Source organism: Dermacentor albipictus, chromosome 6, assembly GCF_038994185.2.
Source record: "Dermacentor albipictus isolate Rhodes 1998 colony chromosome 6, USDA_Dalb.pri_finalv2, whole genome shotgun sequence".
Taxonomy (NCBI): Eukaryota; Metazoa; Arthropoda; class Arachnida; order Ixodida; family Ixodidae; genus Dermacentor; species Dermacentor albipictus.
This window is the reverse complement of record NC_091826.1, coordinates 78,119,170-78,133,159: the sequence shown is the minus strand read 5'-3', so window position 1 is coordinate 78,133,159 and position 13,990 is coordinate 78,119,170. Positions and strand designations below refer to the sequence as shown.

Below are 13,990 nucleotides of genomic sequence, written 5' to 3'. Positions count from 1 at the left end.
TGAACGTCCGGGTAGATTTTGTTTAACACGTATGGGTTATAGAAAGATCTCGTCTGCAATCTTCGCCAGACGCTTTCCTGCGCCTTCACCAATTGCTTGTCCGGGCGCGGGTAAATTCTCCGCTCAAGTTTGTAATGGTTAGTAATGTCGTGAAAGGACACCAGCCCATCTCTCGTGGACCTCCCCGGAACGCCCGGCTCACCTGCCCGGCTGTCGAAGCCTCGAGCATTCATGTGAGCCGCCTCGTTCCCAGGGTTCCCAGAGTGTGTGCCGGTAGCCAGACAATTTCCACCTCCGTAGTCCCTCGCCCCGCGGCCCGATTTAGCAATCCTGCCGCTGTGACAGATATTCTGCCCCTCGCCAAATTTCGGATGGCTGTTTTAGAGTCGCTGAAAGTTAGGTCAGCTTTAGTATTGCCTATAGCTAGCGCTATCGCCGCCTCCTCTGCAGTTTCTGAGGAGTGGGTTTTGACGCAACCATGGAGCCTCGGCAAGTGAACGCTCCGTGAAGCCACAGTGGTGGTCCAACACGTGACCTCTTGCGTCGAGATCACGAAGCAAGAATCGACATTTGCTTGAGACGTTTGGTTCCCAGTAGCTATTCCAGTTGTTTTTATTCGGTGCGCGCATGGAGGAAGGAAACTTTGGAGAGGGCCTACCCCCTCCGCGCGCTAGGAGGAAAGTGTGGAGGAAGTGACGTAGTACGTTCTCCTCTTCCTTGCTGATTTTTTATTTTTTTGTCGTAGCGGCCACGCCTTTTGGGCCACAATGGCGGCTTTGTTTTGGTTCTGTGCGCTCACACGTGTTGCTCCGTAGGTTTGGTGCCGTGGCAAAGGCGCCGTGCGGGCAGGTTTGCGTTGGTCTCCGTGTTTTGTTGCGCTGCGTTATCTTGACCGTGCTCTCCCGGATGTTGCTGTGGCCAGGTGGGACAGGAGGAACTAAAGTTCGTGAAATGAACGCGCATGCAACGCTGTACGCAATGTACCACGCCACGGAAATGGCTACGAACGAAGGAATATCCGCGGGAAATGTTGCCCTCTTTCGCGGAATCATGCTAACGTGCTAACGACTACTTAGTATTGCTGCGGAGCGCACGCGTCCGAGCAGCACGGTTGCGCGCAGCGCGGCGTGGTTTTGCGAGAAATGTAAACAAGAGAGGACAGCTGGCCCGATAGGCGGAGCAACGCCATGAGCAACGCCAACTTCCGGCTTCACTTTAGCTTCAGAAAGAGTGACGTCAGGGCCTCTCCTTAGTTTCCTTCCTCCGTGGGTGCGCGTTTGTTCGGCTGCCCTGCCGTGGCTCTGGCTGCAGAGTGGGAACGCTAAAACAAACCGCGCACTTTGACGTGCGATCACGTGTTGGGCCATTAGGTTTGGCTTCAATCGCGTTGCGGTATGCTCGCTCCCATCCTTTTCCTTCCTCCATGGGCGCCGCGGGTGTGGATGGATGCTATGAGCGTCCCCTTTGAAACGGCGCGGTGGGCAGCGCCACCAAGCTCTTGTTCTTACTTTGCCTAATGTATACGTCCTACCTATATTTCTGAGAAAACACACAAACGCAAAGAATCCCCAGCATCAAACGTTGCGAACCATTACTTGGAACTCTGTTTATTTACGCCTCTGTTGTTGTAGTCTCCATAATTTTCTGTTACCAAACCTCCAATAGCCTCTTAATTACTACTCTCTTTTGCGGACATGTTGACTTTCCCCCTGCGATCACTGAACCCAAGGGCTTCAAGTATGCCAGCGGAGCCTAAAACGGCAGCTGGGTAGATATCTTCACATTTTAATAGCACGTGTTCTACCGTTTCCTTACTTTTACCGCAGCAAGCACATGCTTTTTCTTCCTTCCTATATCTCGTTTTATAAGTGCGTGTTCTAAGGCATCCTGATCTCGCTTCGAAAAGTCATGAGCTTCGCTTTCAGTTACCATAAATTGTTTCTTTCTTGATTTCGTTTTTTTCCTCTTAAGCAGTTATTCATAGCAGGTTTCTTTTCCGTTCCCGCCACCTATGAGATTACCTCAGCCACTCTGACTTTCCGCTAGATGTTCTTTGTTGCTATATGTTGCTCACCATACCGGTCGCATACTTGCTGTTAAGTTTCATAGTTCTTTTCCTCCACTGTGAATCAATGTTTTTCTGTACAAATGTCTGGATAAATACTCTCGTAACCCATTTACTTTCTTACATGTTCCTCATGTCGTTCTTCAAGATCAATTTTACGCTGAGCTTCCGTCACTTCAAAACTTCACCAGCCCACATCACCATGCACAGCTTCATTATTATTCTTCCCGTGAGCGCCGAATTCGAGGCATCCCACTGACCTTTGGTTGCCATCGAATCCCGATTGTACCCCTGATTTCAAGCAAACAACCGCATTTCCAAATGTAAGTCCTGGAACCATTGCACCTTTCCACATACCCCGGAACACCCCGTACCTATTGTATCCCCATAGCGCTCTGTTTTTCATTATGGCTGCATTTATCTTCCCCTTTACTGTTATTGTTTTTTCCAGTGTTTCCATATATCTATTGCCTTCTTTTATCCATATACCAAGGCATTTATATTCTTTTACTCGAGGTACTTCCTGGCTCTGTATTGCCACTGTCTGTTCACTGTCTTTATTGAATACCATAACACCTGATTTCCTAACACTAAATTTAATACCTAAATTCTCGCCTTCCTGGCCACAGATATTAGCACGACCTTGCAAATAACTCTGCTTGTTAGCTAGCAACACAATGTCGTCCGCATAAAATAAACCTGGAAGCTGCTGCTCTACGATTGTACCTGCCTGTTTGTATGAGAGATTAAACGCGATATTACTTCCTTCCAGCGCCCTCTCCATTCTCACCATGTACATCATAAAAAGCAGGGAGAATAAAGGGCACTCTTGCCTGTTGTTTTTTATGTCTATTTATTTAATCATTCATATTATTTTTTCCTGTGTCTCCAGATATCTATCGCCTTCGTTTATCCATACTTCAAGGTATTTGTATTATTTTAGCCGCGGTATTTCCTGGTTCTCTTTTAACACTGTCTGCTCACTGTTTCCATTGCATACCACAAAGCGCGCATGCGCGGAGGCGAGCGCCATCTGCCGGGGCTGCAAGGAACTCAGCGGAGCAGGCGGCGCAAGCTCCCCGAGCCTTTGCCGGCGGAGACAACAGAACCACTGGAAGGTAGAGCTATGCAGCTTCGCAGTAAAACTTGGGCACAGCTGTTTCGAAGTGTTGCCTCAAGCAACAAGAGCTGCAGGCCTGTGGAATAAGTGCTCCAGATCTTCATTTACAAAGCTTATATACTTGCATGCATTTTTGACATTTTCACGTCAGTCTGCTGGCGCGTCTTCATTTTGGCCGAAGTTCGTACGCACCATCATGCCGATACGACAGCGAGCGATGCACATTTATTAATTTTATTTATTTCAACACCCAAGGGGTAACATAGAAGGAGATTATAGCGAGTGCACATATCCTATTTCAAACAATAAAGAAGGTTCAGAAATACAATGAACAAGGTATCGATAAAAAAAGAAAACATACAAAGGTGTATTTAATACATGGTGTCAGAATTCTGACACCATCGCAGAAGAAATCGCAGCATGTGTGAAACAGGCCATAACAGTAAAAAATACAAGTATAATAAATAGTGTCACTTTGAGAATGCAGCTTTTAACAAAATCGCGCTAACAGCTGCAAGATCCAAGAAGCAGGACAGTGATGGTTTGACCGCGAATTGATAATATACGTACACGAGTTGTACCGACGTAACATAGCGTTATAATGATTGATTTTAGGGACGAGTAACACACTGTCGGAGGGGCGTAGTAAAACTGTTGGGTTCAAGGTGGGGTGGGTTAATAGCGGATAAAAGTGGAAGAAGCTATAAAAGAAAGCGCAAAAAAGTTATACACATGAAGAATCGAGGCATAGGACGAGGACGGGCTGAAAAAAGAAGTAATGAAGCGGATGACAACAAAAGTGCCAAAGAGAATTAAGAGACCATGCGTCTTGCTAGACAATACCGAAGAGGCAGAGAGAAGATGAAAGTTCTTGTCGGGCCACCTTGGCTACTGTTTTGCTCGCATCCTGTTATTTTTTTTTCGTAAATATTTTTAAATACACGTTTTTGTACGCAAATGTTCCAGGATAAAGAAAAGATTGCAGTCCTAATTCGGTTCTAGAAGTGTGAGTGCTTTCTCTGCTTATCACGTTTCGAGGCAACGAACTCCTTAGTTTAGTTATGTAATTGAATGAGAATGTTCCGGAGGATGAAATCCAGCAGAACGATCCGCTCCTTACTTTTCACGAGATAACATCTCACTATCGGCTTAGCAGAAGGGCCTATCCTCTTCCTCACCCGAAGTTAGACAGGTCTCAGACAGTTTTACTTAGAATGCTCCAGACGGGCTCATTCCCTTCGCTGGGCTTTCTCAGCCGTATCTACAGAGACGTCGATTCGAGCTGTCCGGACTGTAATGAGATCTATTGTTCCTTAGCGCACATGCTCTGGCAATGCCCCGCGTTACCTAACGGCCCTCTCTCCAGCGAAGCCGACTGGGAAGAGGCACTCCGGAGCCCATCGCTCCAGACACAACTAGAGGCAATCCAGAGGGCCCGAGAAAGGGCGGAACATCACGGCGTTCCTGCCCCGACTTGGACGCGGCCAGCGGCTTCCGCGGGTCCCCGATAGGGGCCTCCGCTGAAGCTCCTCAGGATCAAATAAAGTTCATTGTCTGTCTGTCTGTCTGTCCGGAGCTCGTTCTTGCACACATATGACGACCCCAAGTTATTACCGTCATAAACAAAAGAATGTTTTAAATAGCTGCGATTAAGTGTGAATAGCCTGTAAGGAACACTTCCGGAACAAAAATATAAGTGCTGGTAATTATATTTTGCGGCAGCCTATATCTGCACGTCTCGTATTTAACCCCTGACAGGTCGAGAAGAATGGGGGGCACATCTCCCCCGGGCATACATGGACGGGCGTCCGTCCTTGTGTGCTCTGCAGTTTTAGAGCGCTATAGCATTTTAGAGCGTTATACTCCAGCACCAATTGCGTACTTTGCGCGGTCTCGCGCGCCTTATCTTGAAAGCGATCTGCAGGTGGCTCATACCTTTGTGCGTGCGATGTAAACAGGGTGATTTACGTAACTTGAACGGATGTAAAAAAAAAAAAGAGGGGGGGGGGAGGGGTTAGCCGCAGCTGAATGAAAACCAACGGCATCTATAGTTTGCCTTCATGTGGCGTTCCTTAGAGTTTCTTTTTTCTATTCCGCTTAATTAGTTAATCAACTAAGATCAATTATGCAAAATTTTAATATTCACTTTAGGGCCAAATGCGTTTCGTTGCATTGTAGGGGGGTTCATAAACGACTGATCCATTTTTTTGGTGTGCACGCCAGCGTGCACGTACATCCAGCGTAAGTGCAGTGCCGGTGAGGACCTTGTGCACGAGTAGATGACATGCGCGCGACAAATTGGCGGGCAGCGAATCTTCCTTCGGTGTATGTCGTTGTAGGCGTTCACGAAGCTGTCGTCGCCTCTGTCATTGTTCGAGGAAGGATGCCTCTTCAATTAAGTCATTTTGCAGGGCTGCAAATGTTGCTGCGTCGCTGCGGCGTTTCAAGGTTAGTGTCGCGCTCGCAGCGGCGAGGATAAATGGAACGGTTGGCATGCCTCCCCGTTCCGCGCAGTGTCTTCACTGCACTAACAGTATTGCCGTGGTGAAGAGGCATTACCGGATAGTGTGTCAGGAACGGGGCGGGGAATAACCTTCAATGGACATGTTTCTTACTTGTGAGTAGGTTAGCTGGACTAAACTTTGAAAAACTACTTAAACGGTGTGCCGCTACAAAATACTATTTCACCAGTATCTTTTGCGAGGCCGCCTATGTAATGCATGGCACGAAATTTCGAATAAACTGAGCTGCTTCACGACTCCTGTACCCTCCGATCGTGGCCATTATATTTTGTCCCTTTCAGGAACTAACGTCGCTGAAGGCTTCATGCCGAGAATAGTTTGCCCATTTCGCCCCACTCCTCTCCAGTGCTGGCCCACTACATAACATGCTCTGTCATCATGTATTTTTTCAGAAAACCTTAGCGCTCCAAACACCAGGCCCATTCAGTACCCGTAAAGAAATGAAAGTGATAACGAACATTATGCCTCTTCTTCGAATTAAGCTGCGGATGATTTGAATGCACAATACGTGCGTCTTCTCTTCACCTCTGCTCTCCCCTCTCCCTTTCTTTGGCAATAAATTTCGTCCCTGGGTGATTTGGACAGTTCACAGAGTCTTCAGGAGTTGAAACGAGGAGATGGGACCAGGGCCGCGATTCTACGGCGGTGCCTTTTTCCGATACTATTTCTTTTCGCGCTTCGTCTGTGGTCAGAAAGACGCTCCACCCCGTTATCAGGGGGAACAGCCGTCCGTGAAAGGTAGGTGATAAGAGTGGCATAGAATCAAGCGGAAGGCATCGCTACAAAATCGTGGCCCTGCAGACCACGTCTGCAGCCCGAATGAAACCTCTGGAAGGAAATTTCATTCGCCCGAATGGTATTACGGGAAAACGGCGAATATGGGAGGAACTAGAGCGCTTGTGTCCCGTCAGAGAGAGAGAGAGAAAAAGAAATGTCAGCTTCGCCTAAAAGGCGATGCCTTGACAGCGACAGGAAATTATTGGACAACTACACGAAGTAATGATTGTAGTAAATTGCAGTGAACATTCCCTTAGTAAATAAATTAACAGGCATGGCGTCACAGGCGAACAGATCTCACTCGCTGTCACAACGCTGGCGTGATGAAGAGCGCCGGCAGCAGAGAGGGGAGCTATCGCTTCGCGCTACCTCTCGGTTAACCACGTCTTCGAAGCGTAAGATTACGCGACCTACACCACTGGGAATATACAGTGCACGTGAAATCAGAAGCCTTGTCGGTTCTCCCTGACGTTGCACCCACGGCAGATTAGGTTCACAGTGCGGCACGCGGGCCGCCTGTGCGCTCAGCCACGCTGAGAGCCATGCACAGCCGAGCTAGAGGAGGAAACGCGGGCTTTCCTCCCATAGCACCTTCAACCACGGCAGGACTGGAAGGACGAGACCGCGTAGTCCAGTCCGGCCGGGCTCTTAACATTGGGCGCGTGAGAAAACAGCTGGCATCAAGCCTATGCAATGCCTCTTTACATTGGCCTATGTACCATCCTTCTCGGCTCACCCTCACCTTTGCCCTCGCACCCACGGCATGCGGTGCGCGATGAGACCTAATCGCACTTGAAGTTTATACGGAAGATCACGGTACCTGCCACTATAGCGGTCGCAGACCGACGAATAATGACACGTTGTTACTGCAAATTTGTTTTATTGTATATATATATTTGGAGGTTATCCTGAAGTTCATGTTCGTGGCAGGGCTAAGCATACGCAGAGCGGGTCCATGTGTGGCACGTAATGAAAAAATCGCCTCCGGTTGGCGCTACGACATGTGAAGAAAAGACCAGGAAAATCCAGAGGGGGGATGAGGAGAATTATCAAAGGTGCACATTATAGGGGCCCTTTTTTGTTCTATTCCTTGAATTGTTTAAATAAAACTCACTTTTTGATTGATTGATTGATGTGCTACGAAATACATCGGCGTTCCAGTTAACAGTTTCCCCAAAGTGTGAGTTAAGCAATTCGAGGCGAACTTAAATGGAACGTCAACACATCTTTAAGGCTATTTTGGAGGCGGATATTTCGAAAGTGGCACTATACTACCGTATTTACTCGATTCTAAGCACCCCCATTTTTTCATGATCGCGATGCCCAAAGTGAGAGGGGGTTAAAATCTGGAATGACCCCCCCCCCCCCCCTTTTCGCTGCGACATCACGACGAGACGGGTGCGAGAAATAACATTTTATTTTGCAAACATCCAAAAGGAAAATCGGTGCAGACAGTGAGCCCACCGCTTGTGTGGGATGCTTAGTCACTATCATGCACTGCCACTCACGAGTCCGCGCGGCTCTGCAGTCCGGCTGTGCGGCAAGATCGCACCGCGGACGCCGTTCCACCTCGGGACTCCGGCTCGATGACAGAGCGAGCAAGCGCGCTTGGCGGCCTTGGCTACGCGCTCTTCCTAACAAATAGGGGGTGCTTAGATTCGCATGCAAACTTCTTTTCCAATTTTTTTTCGTGAAAGTAGAGGGGGGTGCTTAGAATCGCGAAAATACGGTATATTTCCCCTGTTCCTCTCCACACGGGGACTGCGATACATGCTCCCGTTTTCCGGTAACTCTGGTAAGGAACACAAAATATCTTCGACGACACGCTTTTTCATGGAATGTTCACATTGAAGAGCTTGCACGGCGTTTACGATGCGCTCATTTGTATGCCCTAACATCTTCGTGCGATGCAAATGTTCGTAAAATGGTTTAAAGTCGCTTGGCGAATCGACCACAAGGTACGGAATAACAATTTAAGGCTTTGCTTCTTCTAGATTTACGGCAATTAACCGCATCCCCCCCCCCAAGAAAGAAAAAAAAATGTCTATAGCTTCACTTATGGCACACTTGGCCATGGGGAGGATGTCTTGAGCACGTACCGGTCAGTCGGACATGTTTTCTGGCGAACAACAAGTTCTGTTTGACGCCACGCGTGTAAATATTGTTTTCTACTAATTTCAAAAACTTGAACGTGAAATCTTGTTGCTTACGTCAGATAGAAAAAAAAAAGAACGTGTGCCTAGCGTGTACACATGACGAGAGGACTCGTGCTTTATACGCGCCGGCTAATTTTAATGACAATGAAAAAACAGCCTCACTTAAACAAATAAAGCAATTGATTCTTAAGGTCATGGGCGATATGTGATGCCCAGATTTGTTAAACTTTTCCTTCGGTATATATGTGTAGGTATGTGCACAATGACGGAGCACTTTCAGAAGATGGCTATATATATGTGTGTACTTTTTCGCATTTCGTTACTTATCGGAATTGTGCTAACCTGATTGCGAAGTTATATTTGCTGTTAATGTCTTTCTTTTTAATCTTTCTTATAGACATATAGTATGTGCATGCCTATTCAATATCACAGTAAGCAATCTTTTTTTGTTACCATTTTTTTTATGTGCCAATGCTATTTTATTTTAATTTTTAGTGTTTTATTAATCCGTTTTGTACACGTATTAATACTACGTGCCGACTGCCCAGCCTCGCACACAAGCAATGTTGCTTATGCGGGCTGGACATGTAACTGTGGCGTGAAGGATGTAATAAATATTATTATATAGTCATATAATTTCTGCAACAGCATGGAGCTTGATGCAGGCGAGATGAGGCATGATTTCACTACTGCTCGGCTTCAATACACTGTATTCTGTACAGAATGCTCGAGGTTGTCTCGCAGAACGCAAGCTTGTGGCTCTGGCACCGGTAGCGTATATTATGAATGACCCGTGCTTCGTACATAGGTGAGCCGGCTTCAGACATGAAACTTGTAAACAACGGCTGCTCACTCTATCGTGTGTCACTTTCTTGTCCAGTTTCCTGGCACTGTTTATAAATTTAGAACGGCAGCTGATGGTAAAATTTATTGAATGTTTTGATGTAATCTAAAAGAAATATCATAGGTGTGCGGCAGAATCTGGCTGAGTTTCATCAAAATGTAAAGCGCGCACGGCAGTAATACCGAAACTGGAACTTGTTGAAACTGAGAAGTTGTTCGCTAGAGGACGAGGCGTTCGCATTCGCGAATCAACACACCGGGCAATGCGCCGGGCTGTTAGCGGGAAACTGCCTGGCTGCCTCCTGCCGGCGAAAACTTGTGCGCCTCGTTTGTAACCCATAGTTGTGTGCTGTTCTCGCCGTTCATGGTAATCGTGTTGGTGGTGGTGTGTGCTTGTCGCCGTTTTCTCCCCAACGCCTGCCATGAGCGCCTGCGTGTGATTTGAACACGACAGAGCACCTCGGAAACGAAAAGTGGTTGCATTCTTCTGCGTGGCAAGGTCAGTAGAGGCGTCCTTTTTGCAAGTCAGCGGGCGCCCGGAATAAACAGCGTCCACTCAAGTTCGGTATAATGGCGACCTCTGTGCACTTGTGCTCGCGCGAGAAGTCATTGTTTGCCGGCTGCCGCGGCGATGCACGCTGTGTGCGGCTCGCCGGAGTGCGCTGCTTCCCGTGTACGAGCCCGGGGCTTAAGCCCGCGCGCTGCTCGCCACGCCGGGTTCGCATCGTAAAGGGCCGGAGCCGTCGGTCAAGACGGTTAGGCCTAATACATCGCCGAGAAAAGCCGTCACGCGTGCGGTGCGGGAGCCCGGAGTCCCGACTCGTGCTCGCGCCTCGGTCGCGAACGCGGTCGCAGTGCCCGAGATGTGCGAGCAGCCGTCCGCAGGTAGGCATCGAGTGGGATTTGTCGGCGCACACCGACGCGAGTTTTCCTCGCTCCGGCCACTCGCCCCCCCCATCCACTTTCCGAAGCCCGTTGTGCGAGCGCAGTGCGAAGAGCAGGGACGGCAAAAAGCACCGAATCTTCTGTGGCGTCTGGTTCGTTGGACCCGCCGCCTAAACATAATAGCGAGTGGTGATCTGTGTCGCTGTCGTCCTCCCCCGCGAGCCCGTCAAGTCGTTGCGTTGCCTTGTGCGTTCTCCAATTGCGCGTGCCAAGTGACCGCGACGATTGTTGAACCTATCGGGCCGCTCTTGTTTTGCTAGTGGAGGAAACAGCTGACGGCCTCGCGTCGCATTTACGGCGTATTGGCGCGCAAAATTTGCCTCCGTGGGCACGCTCCCTCGTGGGTCGTAGGAACTGCGCCGCTGGTGTTGCGCCAAGATGTGCGTACTTGGTGCCAACCTCGCCGACGGTAGGCGCGAGAGAGCGTGCGAAACTCGCCCTTTGTGTTTGACAAGGAATACTGCACTTTTCCAACAGTCACATCTCTATTAACTAGATTAAGCCGTTTGGTTGGCGCCTTTCCTTTTCGGCTAGCGGTCTGTGCGCTTCGCCCCGGCGTTAAACGAGGACCCAATTGGTAATAACCACGCGGGAACAATCGCCTCTGCCAAGGACATTTTCGAAACGGTAGCGTGCGCCTTTCGTAGTTACATTCCTCAATGCCGCAGCGAGAACCGGCGCCTTCTCTGTTTGTCGAGTGGCGCAATGACTTTCGCCTCATTGTGGTGGGACGCACTTCCTGCGCGTTGTCGCGCTCGGCACCCTCGATGTAACGCCCTCCTAGTCGTCTGCACTAAACACGCCCGACAACTCGGGCTCGAGCCTATCGTATCACGCGAGCAACGCGGTTTAAAGTTTTATGTTGACAGGCTGATAGTGTTGGGCGTGTTGAACTGCACGTTTTTTTTTTTCTTGGGTGTGGGCGACTCTTCGAATAACGTGAACAAAAGTTGGGTTTGCCTTCCGAATATTCGCTGCGTCGTTGCAAGTTGCCACCGGTGTTTTTAACACTTTAAATTTGGCCCTTTCAAGAAATATGCATAGAATAGCGTCACCTCAGTTGTCCAATATGTTCAAACTTTTCAATGAATCATTGCATTGCCGGTAGCAGGAGCAGCAGGCATTTCATCACACGAGAACAGGGCACGAGAATATTCTGACAACTCCCGCCTTGCATTCAGCTGTTATAGGTGGACTCGCTGGTCATGTTTCTTACCTAGGCTGCTCGTACAACTGTTTCACATTGCTCGGGAATGGCTTGTGCTTTTTTTATCTCGTGACACACTCGCAAACCATGTGCCAAGTAGCTGTGCAGCTGCTGGGGCAGGAAGCTGACGTTGACAAGTTGTTGGCTGCATCACGTCATGCCCTGGACATCGGTTTCTCTGAGGTTCTGCAACACGTACTGTCATTTGTCAGGAATCCATCATTAAGGTTTCTGTTACCTGTACCATGCTCGCAGATAAGTCTCAAGTGCGTAATGTCTCGAGTTTTAATGCTGTTACATTTGCGACGTACAGTATTTGTGGTAATGTGATTCACAACATATAGGCCAGCTTAAAGAACCAACTATATTCCAATTATTATTATTTTTTTTTGCTTCTTCAGTGGTCTGAGCAACATTCCATCTACGTTATCAGATAAGCACAATTGGCTGGTCGCGAGAGGTGGAAGATAATATCCTTGCATTGTAGTAGCCAGAAACACTTTGCTCATTCACTGATACATTCACTATACCAGCAATGTATAGGCTAAGCAGTGTATTTTCTAGGCAGCATATATTTGTAGCGTTCATTGACCCCTAGTTTTTGTAAATTCTTACCAGATATTTAGCGCAGGCTGTCTTAATGTTCTGCAACCATTTTCTACAGGATGTATTACATCATGGTGTCTGCCAAAACATTTTCAAACTGAACTAATGACTAAGAAACTTTCAACAGTGTTGCTCTGTATGTTAAGTAAAGGGCATGACTTTCCCATTACCAAACATACAAAATGTTGACTTTGCACTGACATGGCAAGAAAGCATAAAATATTTTGGATGTTCAGTGAAGGCAACGTGGCTGCTGAATAGGTAGTCTAGATGAAGAAACATGACCAGTGAGTCCCCTTATAACAACTGAATGGAAGGCAGAATATTCGCGTGCCGTGTTCTCAAGGGTCTCGCAGCATTGCTTGTTAGGCTCAATCAGCTGGGCTGCTTGTTTTTAGGTGTATTGCCTTGTATCTCGCAATGTTGTGGCAAACTGATCATGACACCTTGGGATAGTTATCCTAGAGTCCAAGTACTGCGCAATGTGTGCCGAGGCTAGTGTCGGCTTCGAATACCAGCAGTTTAAAGTATACGGGTCATCTGGTTATGACAAATCAAACATAACAGCCAAGTACTGCAATTTTATTGTGAAATACCTGGTATTTAGAGGATGTTTAAGGTTGTCATCGTGACAACAATAATCTGAAGGTTTTCTATTTGCATCCGGTTATGAGAAAAACTAGTTTCAAATTGGTGAAACTGATTTCAAAAGAATGCAGATTTTAAAGTCTGCTGATTGTCAGACCTACTCAGTCATTCAGGCTTGCCCACAGCGACATCACTCTCATGGAACCATTTCATAACGGCAGCTGAAAATTTCCGTTGCTATTATGCGTCAAAGTTTCATGGTTAAAGTTCATGGACATTACTGTTTGTTTGTAGCGCAGGCCATTTTTGTGGCAACTGTAGAGCAGTGTGCCTGATCTCTGCGTTTGTACTGAGCAGTCTGAAAACTATGAGCACTTAGTGGTTGGATGATAAAACTATTTTGAGTGTTTTTCACCAAAATTTTTGGATCTTTTTGGCTTTGTAGTATATGCCAACTTTTAAACTTGGTATAAATATCTACATACGATCATTTTATCGATCGATATACGACCACTGCTGGACAGTCTTTTCAGCAGCTTCCAATTGTTCCTGTCCAATCAGCTGGCCCTATCCAATGCATGCAAATTTCCTAATCACATTGCAGCGCCAAGTCCTCTATTGTCTGTTTGTCTCCCCTTGGCACTCATTTGGTTATTGCTGTGGTTCTAGCCCAGTGGCTGTGGTGTTGTACTGCTTAGCTTGAGGTTGCAGGTCCAATCCCTATTTCTGTGGCCACCTTTTGATAAGAGTGAAAGGCAAGAATGCTCGTGTACATTGATTTATGGTAATGTTAAAAAACCCCAGGTGATCAAAATTGATTTGTACTCCACACTCTTATGTGCTTCATAATCAGATAGCAGTTCATTTCAAAAAGTTTTTTTTTTCCCATTCTGCTGGGTTCATAGAGCACTGGTTTTGTGCTCACGAAGGTTTTGACAGGAATTAGGGCGCAGGCTCCTTTCCCAAGCGTATCAACCCTGAAGGAAACCAAGGGTGCGATCTTGTACGCGTTCCAAAATCTAACGGAGGCGGTCCGTTCTTTACATCTTGAAATAGGCCATCCGTTCTGTTGCGTTCGTTCGATAGCAGACACCACGGAATGATTGACAGCAGATATCACATCACAATTGACGTCATGGCGTTCTTCATCGTTCAAATTTA

General features: G+C 47.5%; 1 protein-coding gene across 11 annotated transcripts in view; it reads left to right on the top strand.

Moving 5' to 3' along the window:
• The first annotated feature begins 9,771 nt into the window (after positions 1 to 9,771).
• Positions 9,772 to 13,990, top strand: part of HUWE1 (HECT, UBA and WWE domain containing E3 ubiquitin protein ligase 1) — a 182,475-nt gene continuing 178,256 nt past the window's right edge. For 10 of the 11 annotated variants that reach the window (XM_070540895.1, XM_070540904.1, XM_070540900.1 and 7 more), the window contains exon 1: positions 9,772 to 9,982. The gene's annotated coding sequence lies outside the window, so the exon portion shown is untranslated. Of the gene's footprint in view, positions 9,983 to 10,136; positions 10,369 to 13,990 lie in introns of those variants that run through there. The other variant, XM_070540896.1, reaches the window with a different exon arrangement.